The sequence below is a fragment of the Symphalangus syndactylus genome, chromosome 1 (assembly GCF_028878055.3).
Source record: "Symphalangus syndactylus isolate Jambi chromosome 1, NHGRI_mSymSyn1-v2.1_pri, whole genome shotgun sequence".
NCBI classification, from domain to species: Eukaryota; Metazoa; Chordata; class Mammalia; order Primates; family Hylobatidae; genus Symphalangus; species Symphalangus syndactylus.
In genome coordinates this window covers 136,155,512-136,166,691 of record NC_072423.2, presented here as the reverse complement: position 1 = coordinate 136,166,691, position 11,180 = coordinate 136,155,512, and positions in this window count along the sequence as shown.

The following is an 11,180-nucleotide window of genomic DNA, read 5'->3' as shown; positions in this document are numbered from 1 at the left end:
TGGTGTGCCCTGAACTTTAGCATGTTACTCTCATGATTCTGTGATGCTATTTTATTCTTCTTTACCTATTTGTATAAACTGGTAAAAAAAAATTCAAGGACAAAATAACTCTACATACAATGAAAATGCATGCCCGTTATTTTAAGTAGAATGATTTTGTTAATATGTTAAAAATAGCAATGTAAAAGAGGAGCTTTAACTAAACTTATCTATTACAATCAAATTTGTTTAGGGTGTTAATAATTTTAAACCATTAATGAAACAATTAGATGTCTACTTTTAAGAAAAATTTACAAATGATTTTTTTTTTTAAATATGCTTCCATATGAGTTAGGAGACAGAAATGAACTTGACTATTCCCTTCATTTTAAAATTAGGAAATAATTGGGATTTATATCAATGATGATGGCTTCCAATGTCCAAGCTGGTAGAATGAAGGCACAATAGAAGTTAGAAGTCAAAATAAATGGACAGTATGCTATTTTAGCCATTTTAAGTACATCTGGTAATACAATAATGTATTGGTCATTTTGATAGACTAGTGAAAGAATTGCTAAATTGAAAGATTGATTTCTTTTATCAATTTCTAAATCCCAATTTTAAATTACAGCATATATAAAAAACTATTTTAAGAAATGTTCTAAAATATATACCCTATTTTTAATACTTTTAAAATCTCAAAATAGAATAACATAAAAGTCATTGTTCTGATTCTAACATAGACTCCAAGATAATTATTTAACGGACTCTAAGTATCAGTTGAAATTGTATGTATGTAAGGGAAATGTTTCACATCAGTGATTTTTCTAGTGCTTATCTGGACATTGAAGGGAAGTTCACCAGAGGTGATCGACATAGGAAATCCTCTGCAGAACCCCACCTTAATATTGACAAACTACATTGCTTATTATATCTGTTTTTCTATCTTGGTGTTCTATAAAGGACTTCAATTTTTTTAAAAAGTGCTTTGGGAAAAAGAAAACACTGAAAAACCACTGATACTGATGGTCTTAAGAAAATGTGTGCACATGGTAAAAACAAATCAAAATCCCAACTTCCACTTATTTTGTAAATCAGATGTAGCTGGACAACAGACCTACTAATAGTCTTCTTTAAAAATGTTTACACTTTATATGATTTTGAATATCTCAAACTGAATTTGGCTGGTAGGACGACTTACCATTTTCAGGCAAGCTAAAGCTAACCTATCTTGAAATACATACTTGTCAACATATTAAACATAAACATATATATTTTTTTCAACAGTATTCAAAGATTTAAGATTGCCTATTTAATCTCACCTCTTGGATTTTGTTACTTTGATGCTTGTATGGTTTTTTTCTGTTGGGAATCAGAACAAAATACCCCAAACTATGTTATCTTAAGATGCTGAGTACTTTGAACTGAAGGAGATTGGAAGGGCTGCAGAAGCAAGGACTCTCTGACCTTCCTCCATCCTCTTCTCTCCATCTGCTCCACTATCCCCTAAGTGAGTCATAGAAACTAGAATTTCTCTCCCCCAGAGCAAGGCATACAACCTAGGAAGGTCTCTGATTTTCTCCCTTCCTCCTGACGGTCCTCAATGGAACAAGTAACCTGCTCCATATTGGGGGGTAGGCATGGGTATCTTACAGAGACAGAGAAAAAAAAATCTGAACAAACAGGCCTTGCTGGGTTCCCCACTCAGTTTATTACTATTCAATTATACTCTTTTTGTTTAATCATGTTTCTCCACAACTATCTATCTCTTTTATCAAACTTAGCACTAAAACACAGTTTTCTCTGGGTCTCTGAGCCTTCACTTCTGAAGGCTCCCATGTCTCATAAAACTTTGTTAAATGAATTTGTTATGCTTTTCTCTTGCTGACCTGTCTTTTGTTATAGTATTGACCATTACCCTTGTGGTACGTGGGGAAGATATATTACTTTTTTCTCCTCTCTGCTTTCATGTAGTTAAAAGTAAATGAGAAATAGGTACTTTAGCTATATGTCCTTGCAATATGTTTCAGTGATTATTCTAGAGATTATATGTCCTTTTTAACAGTCTACGTAATATTGCACCACTTCATGTAAAATGTGAAAACCTTGCAACATTATAGTTTCATTCATCCCTTTTCTTTGTGATATCGTGTGTTGTGCATGTGTGTATTGCATGTACATGCATTAAAAGGTCTAAAATTCTGTTTTAATTTTTACTTTGAAGAATAATATTTTTAAAGAAATAAAAGAAGAAAAATGTATAGTCTTTTATATTTTGCCCACATATTTAACATTTCTGTGCTCTCTTTTCTTCCTGTCAACCTGAATTTCCATCTGCTATAATTTTCTTTTGACATGAAAAGCTTATTTTGCCATTTTTGCAGTACAGGTCTGTTTCTGATGAATTCCTTCTGTTTTCATTTATCTGAAAATATCTTTGGTTCACCTTCATTTTTGAAGACTATTTCAGCTGGATATAGCATTTTTAATTGACAGGGTTTTTTTTTTTCTTTCAATACTTAAAGATGTCATTGCATTTACTTTTTTTACTTTATTGTTTCTCACAAGAAATAAGCTGTCATAATGTGACATGATTATGTACATAATGTTCCCATGAATATAATGTGCCAAGATTTTTTATTTGCTCTAAAGACTCCCTCTTTATCTTTGGTTTCTGTCCATTTGTTTATAATGTGTGTGGTCGTGGTTTTCCTTGCATTTATCCTATTTGGTGTTCTCGTAGCTTTTTTGGCTCTTTAAGTTGATGTTTCTAACCAAATTCAGAAAATACTGGCTATCATTCTTTAAATATTCTTTACTGCTTTATTCATATTCTGTCTCTTCTCTCCCCCAACCTCTTTTCTCCTCTTCTTGTAAGACTTCAATTATGTTTGTGTTGTAATTTTTGGTATTGTCCCACAGGTACAGCACCGTTCAATTTTTTACCTTATTTTTTCTGTATTCTTCAAATTACATAATTACATATTGATTTGTTATTGGACTCAATTACCTTTTTAATGTTGTCAATCTCTGATTAATGCTATCAAGTGAATTTTTATCAAATATAATACTTTTCAATTCTATAATTTCCATTTCTTTCATATGATAGTTTTCATACCTATTCTGAGAAACCCCATCTGTTCATTCATCATGATCATATTATCCTTTAAAATGTTTATAAAACCTGCTTAAAATCTTTGTCTGCTAATTCCAACATCTGTATATTTAGTACTGATTTATATAGATTGTGTTTTCTTTCAACTGTGAGTCACCTTTTTTCATTTCTTTTTAATATGTCTAGTAATTTTTTGTTATATGCTGGGCATTATAAGTCATAAATTATAGGGCATCTAGAATTGTGTTTTCTTCCTTGAACAATTGCCTTTTTAAGTGTGACAGCTAAATCACTGGTGGATGCTTTTGATCTTGTCTTATGTAGATTTATTCTTTTAAATGGCTTTATTTATATTTAGTTTTTAGTTATTAAGATCAGCCTAAGGCAGTCCCTTGCTCTAGGGCATGGTCCTTACTCTTTAGATATGATTTATCTGAATCTCAACTGAATGACAAGTGAGATCTCATCACATTGGCTGGCTGGAATTCCAATGAATTCCAGCAGTATATGTACTGTAGTATTACTATTCAGTTCTCAGCCCTGAAAAAGAAACTCTTAGCTAGGTTTTGTGAAGCCTCACTTTGCACATACATAGGCCAGTCCTTGGCCAAGGACTCCAATTAATCCCCCCACACACTCCTGGGGCCCCTTTTAGCATAGCTTGATCTTCTTCGTTAACATGCCTTGCAAATTTCAGATGTTTTCACATCCTGGATCACCAATCTCTCCCTTTTCAAATCACTGAGACCATTAATCCCATAAGTTCCATTTTCCTGCCATTGAGAAAGCTGAAGTGTCATTGGAGTGATCACAGGGCTCACTTCTTGTGTTTCTCTTCTTTCAACGTCCATAATTTTGTCCAGCCTATTGATTAATTCCTGCAAATGATGGCTTCATATATTTATTATCATTTTATAATTCCTTTTGGTCAGAGGTCCTCATCTGGTTACTCTGTCATAGTTAAAATATGAAGTCATTTTCAATTGGATATTTTAAACCAGCTTTCTGTAACATTTCTGTATTTCTTTAACAGTAAAATCAGATAGCATGCTAACATTTTTTAATAACCCTATTGGAAACAAGCAAAAACCTAATAACAAGCAAAAACCTAATAACCCCTAATAAACACACACATCATATGTAATTCAAAAAAGAGAACTTTCTTATTTTTTCTTTCTGGGTATAACACATATTAACTCTATTTTGATAAAAACAGATTAATATACTTGTGTTTCACAATTTGATTAATGCTAATATTTTATATTTATACACATACAAAAATAGAAATATGTCATGGGAAGTCTATATGCTTATATTTATGTGCTATGTTATACATTATGTTTTAAAATATGTATTTCTTTAGAGAAGAAGAGGAACTCAATTATTCTGTATAGAGTTTAAAAATTATGTGTAATTCAGATAGAGACTATTGTTTCTTAAAGACAGGCTTCAACTTACCAATCAATTTCCACCAGGACCTTTGCTTTCAGTAGACAAAAACTCAATAAATGACTTTGCCATTAATATTTCTGTTTATATAATAGAATAACAATCTACTGAAAATTTAAAACTATACTAAAAGTACAGAATGTGTCATCTCAGGTATTATAACAAAAATTTAAACAAGAATATCACTTGAAGGGGTTTTAAAAGTATTTACAACATATTTTATAGATTATTGCTAAGAGGTTTACACAATTCATCTTACAGATGTAGACATATTAATGAATTTAAGTGTATTAATTTTCCTCTAGCATTTAAAATTTATTGTTAGCTAGGTTTTGCAGTGAGAAGTTAAAAGGGGTTCAAGGTACACATGAAATGTTTTTTAAGTGCATCGGGAAATATGAGTTATATTAATTTTAGATTCACCAAGTTCTTTTACAGGCTCTGTGTTGTCAATGTTAAAGTTTTTAAATCAGAATTTCCTTTGATAAATGCATCACTGAAACACAAAAAAGGCTAAGACAGGCATTTAACAAACAAAAAAATATGTTAGGCCAGTAAACTTCTGATATTTTAGCAAATCAAAAGTGCAATATTTTAAACATTCCCATCAATAATTAGGTATGTGCAAAATAAAGCCGTAATGAGGTATTACCTGCCCAACAGATTGGCAAAAAATTTTTTAAAGTTTATCAATACCAAGTGTTGGCCGGGGTGTGAAGCAACAAAAAACTTTAATAAACTACTTCAGTGAATGTAAATCGGTGCAATCACTTTGGAAAACAACCGGGCATTTTTTAGTAAAATTGGATGTATACTTAACCTACAACCTTGCAAATCTACTCAAAATATACACTCTCAGATGATGGTGGGTACTAACATCATGATACGTAAACAAGCACAGTGATAGCAGCATTGTTTGAAATAGGCAAAAACTGGGAACAATTCATATCTATCCATAGCATAATGAATATGGAAATTGTGTTATATTCATATATTGAAATAATGTATTACAACAAAATTAAGTGCAACTACTCAAAACAACAGGGATGAATTTCTCAAACATAACATGGAGGGAGAGAAGGGAAACAGTCTTAAAATAATACGTACTGTGTTATTCATATAAAACTCCAAAGAGTCAAACCAAACTACATTGTTTAGGAATGGATCAGTGGAAAACTTAGAGAAAAGAAGAAAAAATACTGTACTATAGAGTATTTTAGAAGTCAGCAGAGTGATTACTACCAAGGAAGAGGAAGAGAATTGAAGAATGGTATGCTGAGGCCTCTGGGTGGCTGGCTGGTATTTCCAGTGGTGTTTCTTAAACACAACTCATTGTACTCTACATTCATGTGTTGTGTCATTTTCTGTAAATATGTTATTTTTCATAATAAAATGTTTTAAATATATCTATAAGAGTCAAAATAAATTATGAGAAATAAAGAAAAGCAGAAAATGGATAAAAGAATGTTAAAAATATTTTATGATACTTTTGTCTCTAGGTAGAATACACTCAACTCAGAATAATTGTAACAATGATATATTATTTTATAAAGCAAGAAATCAGGAAATATGATGGCTCCAAGTTAGATTAATATAAGGAGCCCAACGATGTCCTCAAGGATTTAGTTTTTCTTCCTCTTTCTACTCTATTTTTCATCATATTACATTATCTTATTGTTACAGGATGGTTGTCACAAATGCAGAGCAGTGTATCCCTCTTTTTTTTTAAGGAAAAGGACCATTTCCCTGTCTGCATGCACACTCACTCACACACAGACACACACGTTTCCCCTTGACTCATTGACTGAACTTGCATCCCATGTTCCTGCCCCCAATGCAGAAAAGGGGCCACCATGACTGACTTAGAACAATTACGTTTTACCCGGTGTAGGGCTTGGCCTCCTGCCACCTCTGAAGCACAGTTTTGAGGAGTGCAGATAATGAAACAAAATCAAGGATCAGTTAGATAACATGAAGGCATACGAATGTTGTCTGTTACAAATTTTAAAATACAGACAATTTCTCTAAAATACTTGAGCCTTCAGATCAATTCATGATTAGAGTATTAATTAGTATTACCAAAAATGGCCCATACCCAAGCATTTCGTAATGTACCTTATTAATTTAAAAAAGTAAGTTAGCATCATATAAATTCTGTATTACCCAAAGAAAAAACACAACCAGATTATATCAAAATCTAAGTGCTCCAAAAGAAGGAAGAATCTCTATAGAATTTCAAGAGAAAATACTCTTTATGTCTAATTATATGTATTCCTGGTTAGGTCATTTTTTTTATGGTCAGTGCTAACAAAAAGATACTGTCAGGTATGCATAGACTAACAAATATTACCACCCCAAGAATTTTAATGAAAAATAAATTGCTTGAAAGGATTTTCCTGGTTTTAAGTCATGAAGGAAAAAAAATAATCAAACAAAAACCTAACTGTCATAGTATTCAAAATGGTATGGACTTGTGAGACCCTAAAATTTAGACTCAGTTCTTACCTAATAGGGTTATTGAGAATCTTTTTTTTTTTTTTTTTTCACAGGGTCTCACTCAATCACCCAGGCTAGAGAGCAGTGGCCTGATCATAGCTCACTGCAACCTTGAAACCTCGAATTCCTGCACTCAAGTAATCCTCCCATTTCAACCTCCTGAGTAGTCAGTACTGCAGATGTGTGCCCCACACCTGGCTAATTGTTAATTTTTTTTTGTGGAGACAGGGTATCACTATATTGCCCAGGCTGGTCTTGAACTCCTGGCCTCAAGTCATCCTCCCACCTCAGCCTTTCAAAGTGTTAGGATTACAGGCTCTGGCCACTTTTGTGAGTACTAAAGGAGAAAAATACATATAAAATACATAGCTCATTTACAGGAGGAGGGGAGTGACTTCATAAATATTAGTTATTTTGATAATTGTTAATATTTCCTGCTCCAACCCTAGAATCAGTCATTTCTCCAAGAAGCCTTGGTTCTGTTTATTGGAGAATGGTATTAGAAACCAAGATCTGGTGCTAAGTGTGTTCATTGCTACTGGGCTGTCTTTGCTTCTAGGACCATTCAGTTGACGGAGCAAGAAGATATACACATGTATACTAACCAGTATATATCAACATTTCTATAAGTATTTCTATACATAACCATCTCTCTGTATATTAAGCTAAACATGAGTTTATATGGATGTTTCAAACTGTAATCTATTATCCCATGGATTCTTCCAGCATCCTCTTTGTTTATCTGTTAGCTCCCACTGTGACAGTGAGAAACCTATCTCTTACAATCTGCCAATCTAACATGTACTTAATTGTTCAATTCCAGTATGCATGCATAGCAGCACCAGAATTAACTAGTACTGTATTTGTGTGATTTTTTTTTTTTTTTAAGACGGAGTTTTGCTCTTGTTGCACAGGCTGGAGTGCAATGGCACGATCTTGGCTCACCAGAAACTCTGCCTCCCGGATTCGAGGAATTCTCATGTCTCAGCCTCCTGAGTAGCTGGGATTACAGGCATGTGCCACTACGCCCAGCTAATTTTGTACTTTTAGTAGAGACAGGGTTTCTCCATGTTGGTCAGGCTGGTCTCAAACTCCTGATCTCGGGTGATATACCTACTTTGGCCTCCCAAAGTGCTGGGATTACAGGCATGAATCACGGCACCCAGCCTATTTGTGTGATTTTTAAACCTGATAGAGTTGTTAAATATACTTCTTGGAAGAGCATGCACAGATTTCAAAAATTAGTAGTACTATATATCTGGATGTCATATTTCTCTATTTTAAATTTTTATTGGGGATATTTTGGGGGGGAAGAAGATAATAACATACAAAATTATTGTCTCTCACAAGAAACAATACAGAAACGAGACAACTAGAGAAAAAGAAGGGGGCTACTTAATCTTTCTAGTGAGAAATAGGAACTTACAAAATTAAAACAATATTTAAATTCCGAAACTGTCCTATGTACCATATTGATACATACAATTTTAATTAAAATTCCTGATGGATTATTTTTTCGGCAAACTACAGCTAAAGTTTTGAAGTTCGTCTAAGAGAAAATCTCATTATAATTGTGAAGGCAAATAAAAAATACGTAGCCTTTTGGAATATGCCAATTGTGAAGAATTACCACCTTCATTTATGTAAGAGTTTATGCAATCTGCAATTATTGCCCTAAATCTACAGTGGGCTGGGAGGGCTGTGTCTTCTTCATCTTTATGATAATAGCCCCTAGTGCGCAGTGAGCAGTCAGTGAACATTAAATTGAAGATGATCTTCCTTCACTTCTAATTTAAGAGGTGGATTATTTATTCATAACTTTATATAAAATCTAGAGTATTGTCCTGTGAATACACATATTGAAATATATATCTAGTTTTGAGCCACTGTAGACTTGTGATGAAATCTACTCCTAAGGTTATGTAAATTAGTGAATGCCAAAAGTGTATTTGTGTGTCGGTTTTACAGAGCATTAAGTACTTCACAGAGAGACTTGATTTGATTGTAGACAGATGTCTGAGAGGCTGTGACGAAGGGAGAAAAGATACTTAAAGTGGAAGCATGAGGTTTTGAATACAGTTTTTTAAACTGAAGTTAAGTCCCCTCTATAACTGTAATAGAAATCAGTTATGCAACTAATAGACAATTTATAGAAATGTGATTAAATGTTCATATATATCTTTTTGTTTTAATTGAAGTTGACTTAATTTCTCAATTTTCTTGAAAGCTAAAAAAATAGATACAAGATCTTTCTTTGTGCTAACTAAATCTTTGGATGTTTTACACAAACACATATTTTACTATGCTACTATTGCAACCTGGAATATTAAATATTACCTACATATTTTAATTGATCTTAATAATTTATGCATACATGAAATATTAGTTTACATTCGAAAATTTCTCTTCCAAAACAGCTGTTCAATTCAGAAAAATTGAACAAGAATATTTATGAATATAAAATTTCATGAGTCAATTGTATTAAACACATTGTATACCCTCCGTAAATCCTGATTTTCTCAGTAGATTCACATTTTCCCCATTACTGACATTAATTTCCTGAAAACTGAGCCTTTAAGAAATAATTTGAAATGGGAGGGAAAAAGTTTTTTTTCCCCCTCCTGGCAGTTAGAGCCAGATCTTATAATTTTTTTCAAAGAAATTCTAGTATTTGGGGAATCAGTAGTTCAACCCCCTTGCAAGATGTTGAATCCTAAGGCCATGGTCAGTCAGTAAGTTTTGGCAACCTATATTAAATTATTTTTGCAAAGCTTCTCTTGGATAGTAATGTGACACTAACTGATGCCTTAAAAAGTGATATCAATAGGGGGAAAGGGTAATCGTGAGTTACTCACAGGTCATGGATTGATTTTATGATCATCAAGGAAATCAGGTGAGAGTTTGTTGGGGAGTGAGAATAGAAGTGGAAAACATCTTTATGGCATTCCAGTAAACCACAAACCATTCCACTTTTACTTCCATGATTGATGATGCCACTGAAAACCCTCCATGGGACGACTGCACTTCCTTGAATCTCAAACTGTAGACCATTCATTATGCTATATATTTTCCACCCTGACCTGATATTGATGTACACTGTGTTTAATGAATCATATTTATCACCCTGTTTCAGCACAGGATGTACTGTGTATCTTATCTTAAACTCATGGTCCAAGTGGGAAACGGAGCAAGTGATGTCTGGGAATAGAATCTAACAAGAGGGCAGGTTAGGAAGCGCCAGACAGGATGGAGGAAGAGATAGAAAACTTGAGCTGGAATCTCTAACTGGGACAGAACAGAGCATTCCAAACACTGATGAAAATGAACGGTGGACTCCTGCCATCTGTATGATGGCGAAATGGCAATATCTTCAAAACTGGATTCTCCTAGCTTCAGATTATTATCCAAATCTGCTCTCAATTAATGATAGAAACAGTTTCCCAAAGTGTTGAACTAACGTGCATATACCCAGGGCCAAACATTCCCACCAAAATAAAAGCAATGTATTTAAATAGTTATTTTAAAGGAAATTACAAATGAAAAGTGAGAAGAAGCTAGTCTATGAATATTTCTAAGCTGGTCATTTTCCTCAAAATAAAGCAAAATAATTAGACTTGTACAAGTTTAACCATGCATAGTTATATGTTAGCTTTTCCTTTGTGCCTTGCTAACATTTTTAATACTTCAGGGCACGTGATGGTTGGGTAGGGCTAGCCATGCCAGGCCACAGCCATCCCAGTAAACATTGGTGTGGAGGCTCACCTAAGGTAGGGAAAGTTACTTGAGGACACATCATGGGAGGCAGCCAGGAGTAAACAATTTCAAATATAACCAATTTATTGTACAAACTGAAGTATAAACATGAAACTATTATATTTTTCTCAAGCCTCTGTCTCAGATGCATTATGTCAATTTTTCTTTTTCCATAAGGTAGAAGACCCCTTAACGAGACCTTGGGCAGATTTCATAATTTCTGGTTAACTTTCAGTTATTCAGTTTCAACTGTTAAAAATCCATCAAGTTTAAATTTAAATTTCCAGTTTTGTCTCCAATTCAGAGCTCTCTTTTCCTGATCACAGACCAGTCTTGAGCTTAAGGAGCCTTCCCTGAGAAAGAAACAAGCTTGTTTTTACTCCTCTTT